Source organism: Schistocerca americana, chromosome 2, assembly GCF_021461395.2.
Source record: "Schistocerca americana isolate TAMUIC-IGC-003095 chromosome 2, iqSchAmer2.1, whole genome shotgun sequence".
Taxonomy (NCBI): Eukaryota; Metazoa; Arthropoda; class Insecta; order Orthoptera; family Acrididae; genus Schistocerca; species Schistocerca americana.
In genome coordinates this window covers 526,529,684-526,547,441 of record NC_060120.1, presented here as the reverse complement: position 1 = coordinate 526,547,441, position 17,758 = coordinate 526,529,684, and the positions used below count along the sequence as shown (strand labels likewise).

General features: G+C 41.9%; 1 protein-coding gene across 1 annotated transcript in view; it reads left to right on the top strand.

Annotated features, from left to right (window-relative positions):
- Nucleotides 1–4,217: 4,217 nt before the first annotated feature.
- The window catches only part of LOC124595412 (greglin-like), a 51,912-nt gene continuing 38,371 nt past the window's right edge, over nt 4,218–17,758 (top strand). The window contains exon 1 of the mRNA XM_047134142.1: nt 4,218–4,351. The gene's annotated coding sequence lies outside the window, so the exon portion shown is untranslated. The remainder of the gene's footprint in view (nt 4,352–17,758) is intronic.

Here is a 17,758-nt window from a genome sequence, read left to right as displayed (position 1 = left end):
AATATACGGTGGAGGAATTTTACACAGCATATTTGCTGCTCATGTAGTAACACACTGCGTGTCTGCCTAAAGTGTTGCAGTTCTTAAAACCTCAACTGCTGCGGTCAGCTCATTTATTTTTAAAAAAGTGACTGGATAAAAACGAACTCTTATTTTCTGCATGAAATATTACCATCGTATACTCTCCAGGTGTGATTCTTGCCTCCAGCTGCAACGAATATTGTACCGTCAGACTTCACCTCACGTCGTGTAAAGAGTGAAGTCTTAAGGTTTTAAAACGATTACTGTGCAAATAGCGAATATGGTACTAAAATCAATAAAATATCCAACTAAATAAGTGTAAACTATCTCTCATGATATCAACTAATCCTTGTTGGACTGACTATTGAACCGAAAGCACTGACTCTTAGGTTGAATATACTACAAAATAAGCATTTAATACCATCTAGCGGTCCTTAAACGTTTAGTTAATTAGTATCTTCCACAGACTATGCGAACTAGAAGACTTCACCAATAACGTAATGCTGCTAGGACCAACCAACAACACGATACCGAATACTGAGCGAACATTCCAACATGGATAGACGTGTTTTCTTGTGAGTGGTACCAGTGCAACTTAGCAGGAGAGAAATTTAATCCTCAAAACATCTATCTTATCCACATCAGCCTGGGTTCTACAGGAAGACGTAACAAAACATCTATCTTATCCACATCAGCCTGGGTTCTACAGGAAGACGTAACAAACCACTAGGTAGGAGGTGCAGGACTGCGTCGCCAGAAAGCTGTACGCCACATGGACTGTCACAGTAAAGTCATCCATCTTACCGAATTTATAAAGTGATGACGTGTCCACAAGGTTGCAGGTGATAGAGAATGATGGTCGATGGAGAATGATTACTTACAACAGATGCTGTGCTGTGTGAGGAATCACTCAAATGCAGCCCTTGCTTGGGCTTCAGACTCAGCTCGTAAGAACTACATAATCCTATGACTAATACCATAACTTTCTAGCAGAAGAAATGTTGTCTTCGACTTGGAATCATGTTTATCCGTTCAACCACACTGTCGTGTTGTAGAAGTCTTTTCGTGATTACTACCCCAACTAGCGAATCACATCCATGGCACACGCGCCCCATTTCGAAAAGAGCTGCCCTTCTTTGAAGTTTTTCGAGCCTGTCTGCTAAGTATCTCGTTAGTCTCTTTGCGTCTTGCACCTGTACCTTAGTCTTAGAGCCAACCTCCTTGCAACATTGTCTATGTGATAGTTCCAATTTAATTTACACACTGACTGGAAGTCGGAGTGCTCTATACGTACTACCTTCTGCGCCTCAGAGTGAGCTGCGTTAATGCGACTGGACAGTGTATGAACCACTCAATGGAAATGAGAACATGTTCTCATCGATCGTGCACACGGTGTAAGACCACCGTTAAACGGTGCAGTCTCCCACGACCTGAGGCAGGAAGAAGACAGTGTGAGTAGTTTCGGTGGTGCATCTTATTGTCAAATTTGGAAGATTTCACATCAGGAATTTGCTACTGCTGATAGCATTGTGGTGCGTTTACAAAATACAGGTACTGCCGTCCGAAAGAGGCGACCTCTGCATTGTGCAAGAGCCTCACGTCAAATTGCAACATCATTTAACAGGACCCAATATCACAAAACAGCGTACAAGCGAGAGGGGGAAATTTGTGGTCGCCTGTACTTCGCGTTCTGCCAATATCTAAACCGTTTGCCAAGATGTCAAGGGCACAGGGACTGGAAACGTGTGCGAGTCTCAGATGAGAGTAGGGTAGTTATGGCGAGAGTTGGAAACGTATAATGCACCAAGGAACATCGTAGTGTTTCTAGAGGAACTCTTGTCAGGATAGGATGTTAGGCACGACTTGAATCTCTTCAAGCACAGGAAGTATACAGTGCACCATCGGTTGTCAATCGCGCTGGTAGAGGAATCGAATGATTTGCCAGAACAATTTCCTACCACACGTATGAGAACGTTGCAGAGCATTCATAGCGTATCACTCTGCCTTTGGCCTTCACTTCTAAGATTATAGATAGGCAAACATTTAGCAAGTTGAAGGTATCACCATAATGCACTGGATATATGCACATGTGTGACACCTTCACAATGTTATACACACCGAAAGGAATGAGCACTGTAATCCGATTCAATTGCCACAACTCCTATTCTGCGAAAATTAGTTCCCAAGTAGAGCAGCACAACTCCCGCAAATTGCACACCCGTCATTCAGATCAGAGGAATTCGATGGTTAAGGAGTGCTCCTCAAATGACAGTCAGTTACACAGTTACGTGGGTAAAGATCAAAGTGTGCATGTGTCTGTGTGTGTGTGTGTGAGCGTGAGTGTGTTTTGATGGACATCAAAAATTCACCGAAGCTGTTAAAGGGCAGTTTATCAACTGCGACTGAAACGAGCACACACATTTATGGTACCGATGTAGCTCTATTTATTACAGTAACACGGCGCTGCACAGCTAGTGAAATACACTACTGGCCATTAAAATTGCTACACCACGAAGGTGAGGTGCTACAGACGCGAAATTTAACCGACAGGAAGAAGATGCTGTGATATGCAAATAATTAGCTTTTCAGAGCATTCACACAAGGTTGGCGCCGGTGGCGACACCTACAACGTGCTGACATGAGAAAAGTTTCCAGCAGGTTTATCATAGACAAGCAGCAGTTGACTGGCGTTGCCTGGTGAAACGTTGTTGTGGTGCCTCGTGTAAGAAGGAGCAATGCGTACCATAACGTTTCCGACTTTGACAAAGGCCGGATTGTAGTCTATCGCGATTGAAGTTTATCGTATCGCGACATTGCTGCTCGGGTTCGTCGAGATCCAATGACTGTTAGCAGAATATGGAATCTGTGGGTTCAGGAGGGTAATATTGAACGCCGTGCTGGATCCCAACGGCCTCGTATCACTAGCAGTCGAGATGACAGACATCGTATCCGCATGGCTGTAACGGATCGTGCAGCCACGTCTCGATCCCTGAGTCAACAGATGAGGACGTTTGCAAGACAACAACCATCCGCACGAACAGTTCGATGACGTTTGCAACAGCATGGACTATCAGCTCGGAGACCGTGGCTGCGGTTACCCTTGACGCTGCATCCCAGACAGGAGCGCCTGCGATGGTGTACTCAACGACGAACCTGGGTGCACCAATGGCTAAACGTCACTTTTTCGGATGAATCAAGGGTTATTTATAGCATCATGATTGTCCCATCCATGTTGGGCGACACCTCGGTGAACGCACATTGGAAGCGTGTATTCGTCATCGCCATACTGGCGTATCACCCGGCGTGATGGTATGGGGTGCCATTGGTTACACGTCTCGGTAACCTCTTGTTAGCACTGACGGCACTTTGAACAGTGGACGTTATATGTGTTAAGACCCGTGGCTCTACCCTCCATTCGATCCCTGCGAAAACCTACATTTCAGTAGGATTATGCACGACCGCATGTTGCGGGTCCTGTACGGGTCTTTCTGGGTACAGAAAATGTTTGACTGCTGCCCTGGACAGCACATTCTCCAGATCTCTCACCAATTGAAAGCATCTGGTCAACGGTGACCGGGCAACTGGCTCGTCACAATACGCCAGTCACTACTCTTGATGAAATGTAGTATCGTGTTGAAGCTGCATTGGCAGCTGTACCTGTACACGCCATCCTAGATCTATTTGACTCAATGCCCAGGCGTACCAAGGCCGTTATTACGTCCAGAGGTGGTTGTTCTGGGTACTGATTTCTCAGGATATATGCACCCAAATTGGTGAAAATGTAAACACATGTCAGTTCTAGTATAATAGATTTGTCCATTGAATACCCGTTTATCATCTGGATTTCTTCTTGGTGTACCAATTTTAATGGCCTGTAGTGTAGGAAGAGCGAACTTATTCAGAGTAAGGCTGGTGGTGTGCTATCATTGGCTCCTCTGATTGACCGGCGTCCCGGTAGGAGGCGCAAGTCCCGCCCCCATTCGCTCGCTTTATCGCTGTTTGCGAGTGAGGAAAAGGCGACACCCGTGCCCTGGTTGACGGTGTTGGTGCCAGGCGGCAGCAGGTACGGACTGATGGGGCCTGTCTGTTGACAAGGTGACCTTTGGGGCCTCTTGGTGTATTCTGAGCCGTAAGCACTATAGCGTCCGTTGTTGCTGATTTCTGAGTTATGGAGAGGGAGTGCACCAGCAGTTTGCCTTGTGGAACGTTCTCACCGTGTGCAGTTTTGATGTTGGCGGCCGGAAAAGTATTTTGAACGATGGCAGATGGAGTACTAATCGTGCGTATTGTGTTTACGCCCTCAGTGAACCTCGCCTCTGGAGTCTCAAAGGTGACGTTTTCTTGCAGTTACTGTAACCTATTTTAAGCTTCGAGTGTAACTTTGTAGATTTGCTTAGTGATTTCTATTTGTCTGGGGTAGGAAGTGTTGTAGAGGCTGATGTTCTATTACAATCTCTGAGTTAGGTTCGGGTTACATGAATGTTTACATAAATGATCCACTTACTGAAGTGGTAAATTTGTCTATGAACGTATCTACTTCGATTGTGCCGGCCATACTTGGTGAGCACTGGTGTTTCCGTTTTTGTTCCTCAGTTTTTTGTCATTTCTTATCTGCTGCAAATTTTAAGCGATGTTTAATCAGCTTTAGATAATTTAAACTAACATTCTTTTAAATTTTGTTTACATGGGTTTAAATCTTGAGGCTCTGCAACCTCAATCACATCTGTATATGTGCATCCTAAGGTCCGTGTCAGGCGGGCTAAGCTTGTCTCTGTTATTCTGTAGGTTCAAAAGAGCGTTCGATGTCTGTTGGTAGATCTGCTATTCGTTATCTCAAGAGGCTTATCCTTTTATATTAATGCTTCCAGTACAGTTATCAAAATTTCTGCTGATAATTAAAAAATTAGGTCTTATTCACTTAACTTGGAGTTAAGTAATTGCTTTGTGAACCTTACGCTACTTGAAGGGCTACATAAAGTCTTGAAAGACCCGAAGACCGTATTGCCGTAGCACTTGACTTTAGTGTCGTAATATGTATGCTACTCTTTCACAACATTTGCTTCTGACCTTACAATTAACGCGGCCCTTGCCCTCGTGTACGTACTCCTGTATTTCGGTCTCAGCATGTACCCACGCAAAGTCTCCGGTGACTATTACCTCTCGCTGTAATTTTGATTCCAGTGCAGCTGCGAAACAAGTTAAGTGTTGCGGATACTTTGTTCCATGGGCGGTTTTAAGTAACTGCCGTTTCAAGATTCCTCTGTCTTGTGTTCTGACGTAACGAGCCTAAGAATTTTCTCTGCATGAGTTTACGAACATTTATTGTACTTAAGTTTTTGCACCCGTGGTCTAGGGGTAAAATATTTGATTAGAAATCAAAACGTCATCAGTCCCGGGTTCTAAACCGCCACTCCTTAAATACTGATTAAAAATCAGCATTGACGGTGGAAGACTTCTCCCATAAGAAGTCCCCCTCTTTCTGCCAACGGCCTTGTCAAAGACGGCGGAGAAGCGGCCAGAGGTTCAGGGCACTCTCTTGTACTTGAGATGGGAAACTGCCTCTAAAGGCGGAAGGATCAACAATGTTCAACGGAAATAAGATGCAGAAGGAAATGGAAACAACTGCATTAAAGACACATAACATGTATCTATACGACATGTGGCCTGTAATTGAAAAAGTGTCATGATAATCTCGCCATTGGCAAAAGATTACGGAATAGTCCCGCAGAGGAATGCCAAACGGGAGATGATCGTGAGAGAAAGCTTGAATAACCGACAAGAGGATTGCTTTCGATGAGTAACGGCGTGGAATCAGAAGCTTGAACGGGTTACGGATGCTAAAATATTTGAAAAGGGAAATGTAAAGGCTAAATCAAGGGTCTGACGTGAAATGGGGGGATGACCAAGATTTCCGTTCAGATGAGTACAGCGTAATGTCAACAGGAGCAGAAAATGGTATAACGGGAGTAGTATTTGTTATGAGTAGAGTGTGTTACTATGAACAGTTCTGTGATGGGATTGCTCTTATCAGAGTCGACAACAAAACGACATCGACAAAATGGTTCAAATGACTCTGAGCACTATGGAACTTAACATCTGAGGTCATCAGTCCCCTAGAACTTAGAACCACTTCAACCTAACTAACCTAAGGACATCACACTCATCCATGCCCGAGGCAGGATTCGAACCTGAAGCGCCTAGAACCGCTCGGCCACACCGACCGGCCAACAACGATAGACATAGTTCAGGTGTACATGACGACTTCTCAAGCTGAATATGAAGAGATAGAGAAAGTATACGAGGATATTGCAAGAGCAATACAGTACGTAATGGGAGATGATAATCTAATAGTCATGATGGACTGGGCCGCAGTTGTAGGGAAAGGAGTAGAAGAACCAGTTAGAAGAGAATATGGGTTTGGACAAGGAATGAGAGAGAAGAAAGATTGTTTTCTGTAAAATATTTCACCCAGTAATAGCAAATACCTGTTCAACAATTATAAGAGGAGGAGGTATACCAGGAAAAGGCCGGCTCTTACTCGAAGACTTCAGTTACATTACATCTTGGTCACACAGAGATTCCGAAATAATGTACTGGATTGTAAGGCTTACCCAGGAGCAGATATAGACTCAGATTAAAATGTAGTAGCGACGACGATTAGGCTGAAGTTTAACAGATTATTCAAGAGGAATCAAAAGCAAAGAATAAAGAAGTTGGATACAGAGTTCTAAGAAATAACGAGATAAGCTTGAAGTTTCCTAAGGCAATAGATACTGGACTGAGGAACAGCTCCATAGGCAATAAAATTGAAGAGGAACTGACATCTCTAAAAATGCGATAACAGAAGTTGGAAAGGAATGCATAGGTACAAAGCAGGTAATTGCGAGGATGCCATGGGTAATAGAAAAAATACTTCAGTTGATCGCTGATAGAAGAAAGTACAAAGATGTTCAGGGAAATTCAGAAATACAGAAATGCAAGCTACTTAGGAATGAAATAAATAGGAATTGTAGGGAAGCTAAGACAAAATGGCTGAATGAAAAATGTGAAGAAGTCGAAAATGAAATGATTGACGGAAGGACTGACTCATAAAATAAGAAAGTCAAAACAACGTCCGCTGAAATTGAAAGCAAGGGGACTGGTGGAAGGAGTACATTGAAGGCCTCTGCAAGAAGTAGTAACAATCGTCAATTTACAAGAGATAGGAGATCCAGTATTAGAATCAGAACTGATTAGAGCTTTGGAGTACGTAAGAAGAAATAAGGTAGAAGGGATAGAAAATATTCCATTAGAACTCCTAAAATCAATGGGGAAGTGCCAGCAAAACGAGTATTCACGTTGGTGTGTGGAATATATGATCCTGGCGACATACCATCTGACTTTCGGAAAAATACCATCCACACAGTTCCGAAAACTAAAAGTGCCGAAAAGGGCTAGAAATATCGCACAAACAGCTTAACAGCTCATGCATCCGAGTGGCTGACAGGGATAATATACAGAAGAATGGAAAATACATGTGAAAAAAGTGTTAGTTGACAATGTTTGGTTTTAGGAAAGGTAAAGACACGAGAGAAGCAATTCTGCAAAGCGATTGATAATTGAAGCAAGACTAAAGAATAATCGAGACACGTCCAGAGGATTTGCCGGCCTGGCAAAAACGTTCGTCAATGTAAACTGATGAATGATGTTCGAAATTATAAGAAAAATAAGGGTGTACGATAGGGAGAGACGGGTAATACACAATAAGTAAAAGAGCCAAGAGGGAATAACAAGAGTGGACGGTGAAGATTGAAGTGCTCGTATTAAAAAGTATGTATGTAATGCAGTGATGTAATCTTTTGCCGCTACTGCTATACGTCGAAGACACAATGATGCAAACAGAAGAAAATTTAACGAGTGGAATTCAAGATGAAAGGATAGCAATGATACAATTTCCTGATGAGATTGCTGTCCTGGGTGAAAGTGAAGAAGAATTACACCGTCTGTTGAGTGGAATGAACAGTCTAATGGATTGAGAGTAAATAGAAGAAAGACCAAAGGAATGAGAAGTAGCAAAAACGACAATAGCGAGAAAATTAACATCACGATTGATGGTCGCGATGTAGACGAAGTTAAGCAACTCTACTATCTAGGCAGCAAAATAACCAATGACGGACGGAGCAAGGAGGACATCAAAATCAGAGTAGCACTGGCCAAATGGACATCCTGGCCAAGACAAGTCTACTAATATCAAACGATGTGCTTAATTTGAGGAAGAGATTTCTGATAATGTACAGCACTTCGTGGTAGTGGAACATGGACTGTGACAAAAACGAAACAGAAGGGATTCGAAGCGTTCCAGATGTGGTGTTGCGACAAATGTTGGAAATGAGATGGACTGATTAGGAACGAGATGGTTCTGCGCAGGATCGGAGAAGAAAGAAGTATGTGGAATAGCTGGCAAGGAGAAGGGAAAGGATGAGAAGACAAGTGTTAAGACATCAGCAATGACTTCCAGAGTACTAGAGGGAGCTGTGAGGGCAGAATATGTAAAGGAAGACAGAGATTGGAATACATGCAGCAAATAATTGAGGACATACATTGAAGTGCTATTCTGAAAGGCACAGGAGAGGAATACCTGGCGGGCTGCATGAAACCCGTCAGAAGACCGAGGACTCAAAAAAAAAAAAAAGTTTTGAATGTTTAAATTCCATCTGTAATTCACTGCTCTTGATAGTCAGTTTGGCCAAACGTGGTTGCACACTTGTTGTTATTCATTGGAAAATTACTGGACTTAGTTTCTGTTCTTGATTGTTGTGTAATTTAATGTAATAACCTTTACTTAATAACGTTATTCATCATGATGGAAAGTATGACGAGATAAGTAAATAAATATATCCACCTGCGAAATATGCTGAATTTAATTAATTTGTTATATTCAAAATGCTTTAAGAATTCGCTTCATTGATACACACTTTTTTTCACCAAATCAAATTCTGTTTATAGACGAAGCTAAATGCTTATTGATTGCTACTGAAATATGCAAGGTAGTGATACTTCCTTCAGAAAATGTGTGATCGAGTTTAACTTTATTATTATTATTTCGTTCTTCACTTAAACACTTTCAAAAAATGGAATGCTATTTGTCATTCTCTGACATGGCAACAGCTAAACTGTTAAACATACAGAACGTTTTATTCTGGGTTTAGTTGTATGCAATGCTTCCTCTAGCATTTTATATAGATGTAGTGTGTCTAAAGCGTGACGTCAGGGGGTGGAGTGAAAACTGGATGATCGTCAGCAGTGAATGAAGTGTGTGGAAGATGTTGTTCAATGTGCAGTCATCGACATTTGCATGATATATGACCACACTTGGCGATAGACAAACGAGTGGACATGCACAAGATCGGCTAGTGATGCCACGCACCCCTTTCAGAGGCCACCCACGACTTGCAGCGCTCGCTGGTAAGCATTTGTGGTCTCGGGATTTCCGCACCGCCTACCGGCTTGCGCTTTCCAAGTAACTCGTTAGCTGATGGATAAGTGTTTTCCCACAGACCCTGCGGAACTGGTGTGCGGCGGAAAGGTTGAGTGGCATTTGGGATATTTTTACTGCAGCTCAAGCGGTGGACCTGGCAGTCCTCTTTGCCTTTGAGAAGTAGAGACCCGCCGACCTCTGCTGGGACCTATAAGAGAAACTGTTGTGTTTCAGCCAAAACTGCGAGTTCCCACATACACAGTGGGTAACAGCATACCTCCAGACTCTTCATAGAAGAAGTCTAACAGTGAGATAAATTGAAAAGGGCAGGGAAGCCTTTGGTGGTATTTTGCATCCGTCCCAGTATAATCTGTTGCCATGTATAACAAAGCCACCGACTGCTTTAACCCATGAGTTAAAGGAAGTTCTTTGTCGGCATGCTGCACCTCCTCCCCCCCCCCCCCCCCCCCCCCCCCAGGAGGGTGCCTTGTCGTCTACATCAAAGCTGCCTGCCTCACAATTTTCTAATTTTCCTCAGATCCATGGATGTCTTTGAAGAAGGGACTGTTTCTCGAAACCTCTTTCTTTGCCGAAGAGAGCATATGTTCACCATAACTCATACAGATGCAAAGATAGCTTTGAAGCAGCAGCTGAATGATAAGGCAGTTACAATGTTTATCATTCTTTGTCTCTGTCATCCGATCTTTCTAGGAGGATCTTATAATCCGCAGTCGCTTCAGAGAGGCGCAGCTTCAGAGGCCTACGCCAGAAAGGATTCCGATAGTTGCTTAGAATCATTTATCTTCTCGGTATTTTATAACCACGTAACGGAGCCGCATTGTTAGCTGGCAAAACAGTAGGGTACTCCCAGATGAATGAACACAACTAACACGTAAACACACTGTAAGTACTTCGCATCACTGTCACGCGATCGTATCACCACCGTACTTGTGCAAGCCCCAAGCAGCCGGCTGTCGCAACATGTTGCATAAAGATCGGAACATACACGTCCGGGCCGTGTCAGAGCCGAGCGTCGGGCGAGTGACGGCCGTGCTCCGGTCCGTTCCTGCAGGGGCCACAAGTGACCGGGGCACGTCCGTGTCTTTGTTGTTCCTTGTAGTGACTCGGACGCGGTGATCTGTGTTTCTGTTTGTGAAAGCTGTTAAACATGTCCACTAATTTTAGTAATAGTGAATTAGGATTTATAGCACTTGCTTTAGATGAAGAGGAAAAAGAACGAAGGCAAATAATAAGAAGAAAATTATGGATCCACAGTGCCTGGGAAACAAGACCAGTACAGGGAGAGTTTCGAACATTATTTTCTCATCTGGTAGATGATGAAACTAGGTTTTATGAATATTTTAGGGTGACGCAGTACACTTTCTGTGAACGTTTAACGAAACTAGAACGAAGACTGAGAAAAAACGACACTTTCTGGAGAGTATGAGTTTCACCCAAAGAACGACTGGCTGTTTTTTTTGAGGTAGATTAATGAAAAATACACAGAACACAAGTAAATGAGAAGTTTTAAGGACAGCATTTTATTTCATTACTTTAGTAATGGAAAGATAAATGCATAAGTTAGTAAATAATACAGTTAAATTTCTACTACCCTAAGAAAAACGAATGCGGACTATTCAGTGAATTAGTTTCTGAAGCTGATGAGAATGCAGGGGAACTTGGAGGATGAAGGCTTTGGTTATTTATATACGAACTGTGGGAATCCCTTTGCATATCCAGAAGCTGCTGTGTAGGTTCTGTTGACTCGTTTTCCACAGGTGAAGGATATGGTGTTGAAAAAGATTTTGCTGAGGAATTAGAGGATGATGGAGTGAATTGATGGACTGATACGTCATTCATGAGTTGCTTCAGTTCAAAGTCTTGTACAATTGAAAATATCCTACTTTGAGTCGGGCAAGACGAATATCCGAAAATGCATTCCGTATATTGCAACAGAAATTTCGAATATTTAGGAGAATCCATCAGGGAGATCCTAATAACATTACAATGATTGTGACGGCTGCGTGTGTGCTGTACAACTATATTCGAAGATTGGAAGGTTATAGGGTGCCCGAACAGAGGATGGATAAAAAGGAAACTGCTGAGGGATCCGGAAGATCATCAAATCTTCGAAACCTACCTCGAATTCGTGGGAAATCAACAGATCCTGCATTTACTGTACGAGAACAACTCAAAAAATTCCTGAATTCTCCACAAAGGACTGTGGGATGGCAAGAAGATGTCGCCTTGGCGATATAACGGTGACATAAGCTGAACATCTGTTTGTAAAATAAAAAGTAAATAAATATCTTTCGGGCCGGCCAGTGTGGCCGAGCGGTTCTAGGCGCTCCAGTCTGGAACCGCGCGACCGCTACGGTCGCAGGTTCGAATCCTGCCTGGGGCATGGATATGTGTAATGTCCTTATGTTAGTTAGGTTTAAGTAGTTCTAAGTAGTAGGGGACTGATGACCATGACCTCAGATGTTAAGTCCCATATTGCTCAGAGGCAAATATCTTTCGGGTATGAAAACTTGTATAGTTTTTATCTTACCTTTGGCTTGTAGATCCGTTGTAATTGTCCTCCAAACTCTGTCTTTGTATTCGATATTCTTGTGGTTTTCACTTCCCTGATCGTAAAGAACAGGAAACTTACGAACTTCTTCTATTAGTCGTTCCACATCCATGTTTTGTACACAGAACAGTCTTGCGCAGTTGCACAGCTCACAAGACAATTCTACCGTCAGGCCGTGTCCGTCACGTGAAAAATTAAACACGGCGAATCCCACCCGGCCCGGCCCCGGCCCGTTGACGTTCCCCGTGCACGGCCCGGTCAAGTGGGGCCAGCTACATTTGTTTTAATGATGTTTTTCGTTGTCCGGGTGACGGCCAATACTCGGACATGTCTCGGCACTGACACGGTCCGGACATGTGTGTCCCGACCTAAATGCAGTTTTTTCTGGAACCACGTATTGGCTCGGAGTTGATAGTGGAGGATGTATACTCTGTCTGACTTGCGGTATGTGTTAGGTGATCTTTGCTATTTTTTTTTAAATATCAGTTAGCGATGTTTTTGAGTCATATGAAGATACGTAGTCAGGAGTTGTAGAAGTCAAGAAATACACATTCCACATTAACAACAAAAATTTTCCCTCAATATAAATAAAAGTTTCACCTTCCTCTCGAACAACTTATTTTCCTGTCAACTCACAAGTGGGGAAGGTGGGGAGGGGAGAGAGGAAGCGGGAGATGGGAAGTTCTCTGGTGGTGTTATCATGAACTAGCGCTCCAAAATTTGAAATTCCCACAGTTTTTTTATTTCTATCCGTTTTTAAAAATTTCCTACCACTTTCAGTTTAATTAACTTGCATATCAATTTTATTAATTTGCATACTGATTTAATTGTGATGTTGCCACATCTACAAAGCAGGGAGAGGAGGTGGGTGACCATCCAAGAAGATCCACCGTCTTGAATAAATTTGGTAACAACGCATTGTTAACCAGGGCTGACTTCGCTCTAATACCTGTGCTCTAAAACCAAACAAAAAAAAAAAAAAAAAAAAAAAAAGAACGCACTACGAAGGAATTACCCGAATGGGACGGAATTCAGTGGATGTGATGTTTTTGTATTGACAAAAAATGAGTACTGTTGCAAATAAATGGGATGCCTTATTGAAGGTAAAGGGCTTCGCAAATTTCGCAAATTGATCAAGTCTGTAACGCCTAGATCCACATCTGGAATTACACAAGCGGTTATTCGGCCTGGAACTGATTTACAGGGTTGTTGGATGTCCACCTGGGAAGTAACGTGTCAAATTTTGCTCAACTGACATATTAGATAATTAAAATCTTAAGTTGATGGAGGGCCCTGTCCATAATGCTCCAAATGTTCTTATTTGGGGAGAGATCCGGCAGCCTTGCTGTCTAAGGCAGGATTTGGCAGGAACGAAGACAAGCAATAGAAACTCTCGCCGTGTGCGAGCGGACGTTACTTTACTTGAATGTAGGCCCAGGACAGATTTTCATAAAGGTCAGTAAAACGGGACGGTAGAATATTGTCGATGTACTTCCGTACTGTAAGGGTGCAGCGAACGACAACCAAACGGGTCCTACTATGAAAAGACATGGTACCCTAGTCCATCACTCACAGTTGTCCCGCATTACGGAGGACAATTAGACTGCTATCCCACCACTTTTCGGGGCCTTTCCAGGTACATCTTCACTAGTCATTGAGGTCAGTTGTAAGAGGGACTCATCACTGAAGACAATGTTAACTCCATTCAATGACATTCCAGGCAGATGACGTGTCTGGCGGCATCCTGCACGGTGACGGAATACCAAACAGATTGTTGCCCGCCTTGCGTCCCAACAACCAGGGGTGGTGGAATATGACGCTATTTCCTTTAGTGGTAGGATCCATTTAGTAGTCGTCCGCGGCAGCTTTCCAGCACAGTCAGCGATATTCAACTATCCGTTTTGTTGTCCTGTATGGCAAATCATCCTGGGCTTACGTATGAGCCAGATAATGCCCGCCCCTATTTGACAAGAGATTCTACTGGTTTTCTTCATTCTTGACAAACGATGATACCTCGGCAAGCAAGGTCGCTGGAGCTATCCACAGTTCTTTTGGAGCACTATCGACAGGGATGTCCAGCCAATACGGAATTTTGACGATCTAACTCTCCAATTGGGGTAATTTGGCACGATATCCCTCAGGAGGACACCGAACAGTTCTTAATCAGTCCCACGCCGAATAAATGCTTGCATAGTAATCACATGTGAACCAAAATATTATGTATTTGCTCAATTTCTGATGCTCTTTGTTGTAGATCAGTGGCCCCATTGCTCTGAAATTGCCATAATTTCTTTCTCTGTAGTTGTGCACAACCGATTTCAGTCACATTCGGATAATACCTTGGTTGCGATTTTTTTTTTTTTTGTTCAGTGTAGGTAGGTGACAAAAAATCTAAATATTTAAAATGCCTGGTAACTCACAGTAATATTTTGTTATGAAAATCGTACATTGGGCAGAATATGACTGGTGCCTGAAGACAGGGCCTCTGGAATAGATAAACAGTATCTCAATCAGTGCCATACCTCACCCGGTAACGTTATAGGAGTCTGGAATGTCCCGCTGGTTCCATGTGAGCATTGCCGTGTATATTAATAAGGACGCATAGAAATTTTTTGCAACGCTTTGAACTGTAAGCTTGTAATATCAATTATAATAGGAGGTCACCGAAACTTACATATTTCAAAAGCAACTTTGCTATATATGTGCACAAAGAAAAAAATCATGTGTATATATAGTCATTAAGAGTGGTAAAAGAAAGTAGAATCTTTCATATTCCCAAATCTGATGATGTCTTCTTTATCACACATTGAAATCTCCAATACGTGAGCAACAGTTTTATTGAAGGGGACGCTTAAATATGCATTGAAAGTAACTCGAGATATTTATTACTTTTACACTTGCGGTCTGATAAATTTACAATGCAGATTTTTTAAAGCAAAACATTTCGGATCAGACGTTGTTGCACGTGATACAACGAAATTCCCATTGTGTTGTCATTAGGGAAAAGTTGACCTGTTGGCGTTAACGGAAAAATTATCAAAGACGCTTTTCAAATGGAGTGAGAATGCAAGAGAAATCAAAGAATTATTTCAATAATGTTTATAGCTGCGGTGCATTATTTGTTATGATCACTTATGGGGCCCAAACCTGAGACACGATTTGACGTGGATTCACTTTCAGGTACGACATTATTTATCACAGTTCATGCCAAATGATTTCTACATACGGTCGTTCAACGCATTATGCGAAATCATATTTTTATAACATGGACCCCACTGTTCGGATAGACTGAATGATCAAATCAGTCGTGAAACACTGATAACAATGTAATCCGTGAAACCGCTATCGAATTACAGCGCTCAAATCCTTTTGTCCGTTCAGGCTATCATTTGCACAATTCAGTTTCAAAAATGTGTTCAACATGCCCATATTTTAATCGCTTTATCTGAAATCGGTAAACATCGATATTATGGTAGACATTTGTGCTCTTGGTAATATCGTGTGTACAGAAATTCCGTATAATCCAACCCACCGTAATCGTTTATAATTTGTTGCTGAACATATGATGTATGGACAATTCATAAAAATTCTGTATTTATGAAAGGTGACAAATGCACAAATAATGGCTAAGGATATCTGTGAAATAATATGACAATGGATATCCATTGACGGCGTAATAATGCTGTTAATATTAACCTTCGAGGACAGTCTCTTGACAATTGTTACGCTGTACCATAAAATCCTAATTTGCTTGCTAATTTGGTTGCCATGCGAGTGTCAGAGACTGCACTACATTAGGTGTTAAATACATTCAGAAATATGTATACATATGATATGATAATGCAACTATGGAAATAATCAATGAAAGAACAAATGCTAATGAAAAGGTTCACATTCATGAAGTTAGAAATTTTTTAATGGCCCTTATTTCGCACCAACTGAAGTGCTAGGGTGTAACTGTGAATCTACAAAGCAATTTCAGTCGCACACTATCATTACGCTTCATATTCATATACTAAACAGACCAAATGTTTATTTCAGAGTAGGATAAGAACGGGATGCAGTTAAAAATGTGAAAAGTTTATTTTCATTCATTGCATTAAATGATCCTAATCCATCATCGAATGGTTACCGTTATGCTGACATGACTTTCAAAGCGTTCAGTAGATCCTGACAAACATGGAAGAACGCAGTGCATAGAAATGATAAAATTATTACATTAATGTATGCGGTGTCTCCAAGGGTTGTAGAACTTCATAATTCCACGTTTGAGTCCTAAATCATTTTAAGATGTTAGTACTTACGAGGGAATTGTTTACAACACATTTACTGAAACAGGTCACGCTAGCGGTATCACTTCTAATGACAATAAATGGCATGAATGTTTAAATGGAGCAAAGGAATTTTGTTTGCTTTTCAAATTCATCATTTATTTAGTGTAACTTGTGCATTGAGAGCACCAGTAGATGCTGTACCATTATGGCTTAAATTTAGAACGTTTATTAGTGAAGATTTCTTAAGGAAATACAACAAAGAACACAGCGCTATTAGAAATTAATGATATTTGGAATGGTTATAGTTCAACATGTCGATTACTTCCATTAGCTTTTTCAAAGCAAATACCAGAGTTCAATGACGGAGATGTGTTACATCCAGGCCGTGAATATGTTGAACAGAAACCAGATGGCAGTTATACAAGCTGTAGGGCATGAAAGGCAAGCAGTGATTGAGAAGCAGTGGGACAGGGTTGTCCTCTACCCCCGATATTGGGCAAGAAGTTTAGACCAGAAGAGAAGAGAAGCTTTTGAAACGTGTTCCCACAGAAGAATGCTGACGATTAGAGGGATGTCTCATGTAATTAAGAGGAGGTATTGAATAGAATTGGGGGAAAAATAAGTTTGTGGTGCAACTGGACTAGAAGAAGGGATCTGATGGTAAGAGACATTCTGAGACATCACGGAGTCACCAATTTAGTGTTGGATGGAAGTGTGGGAGGGAAATGATCTAAAGTGAGGACGAGAGATGAATACCTAAGCAGATTCTGAAGGATGTTGGTTGCTGTAGTTATTCAGAGACGAAGAGGCTTGCATAGTATAGATTAGCATGAATAGTTTCATCAAACCTGTTTTCAGACTGAAGACTGCAACAACAACAACAATAACTTCAATTAAATGAATACCCTTAGCAGCGTACAGGCGTTGATATAAGTCGATGGGGACAGTCGAAAATGTGTGCCACAACGCTACTCAAACCCGGGATCACCTGCTTACACGACAGACGCTATATCCATCTGAGCCACCGAGGACACAAGGGATAGTGCGACTGCAGGGTCTTATCTCTGGCACGCCTCCCGTCAACTTTGGTCGCAGAATACGATTCTTCCTATTCCTCTTTCTTGCAATTTACATGCGTAGTAAAAAAAATCTCAGAAATAACTGACAAGGAGAAGCAGAAGTTGCATTAGTTGTATAAATTATTCAAATACTTCACCCTTCGCAGTGAAATATTTCGCTTCAAATATAAATAAAATCACTAAATAAAATTTCTTGACAGTAATTTGGTACTGCAGGTATAAGTGTCCTATGATTTTGTCCCTTAAACAGAAGTGTAATAGAGGAGCTGATTTTGATATTCCACCGGATTGCTGACATTGTTAATGAGCGATATATTAGTGCTCGACGGGTTGCAAGGATGATTTCGAAATGCTC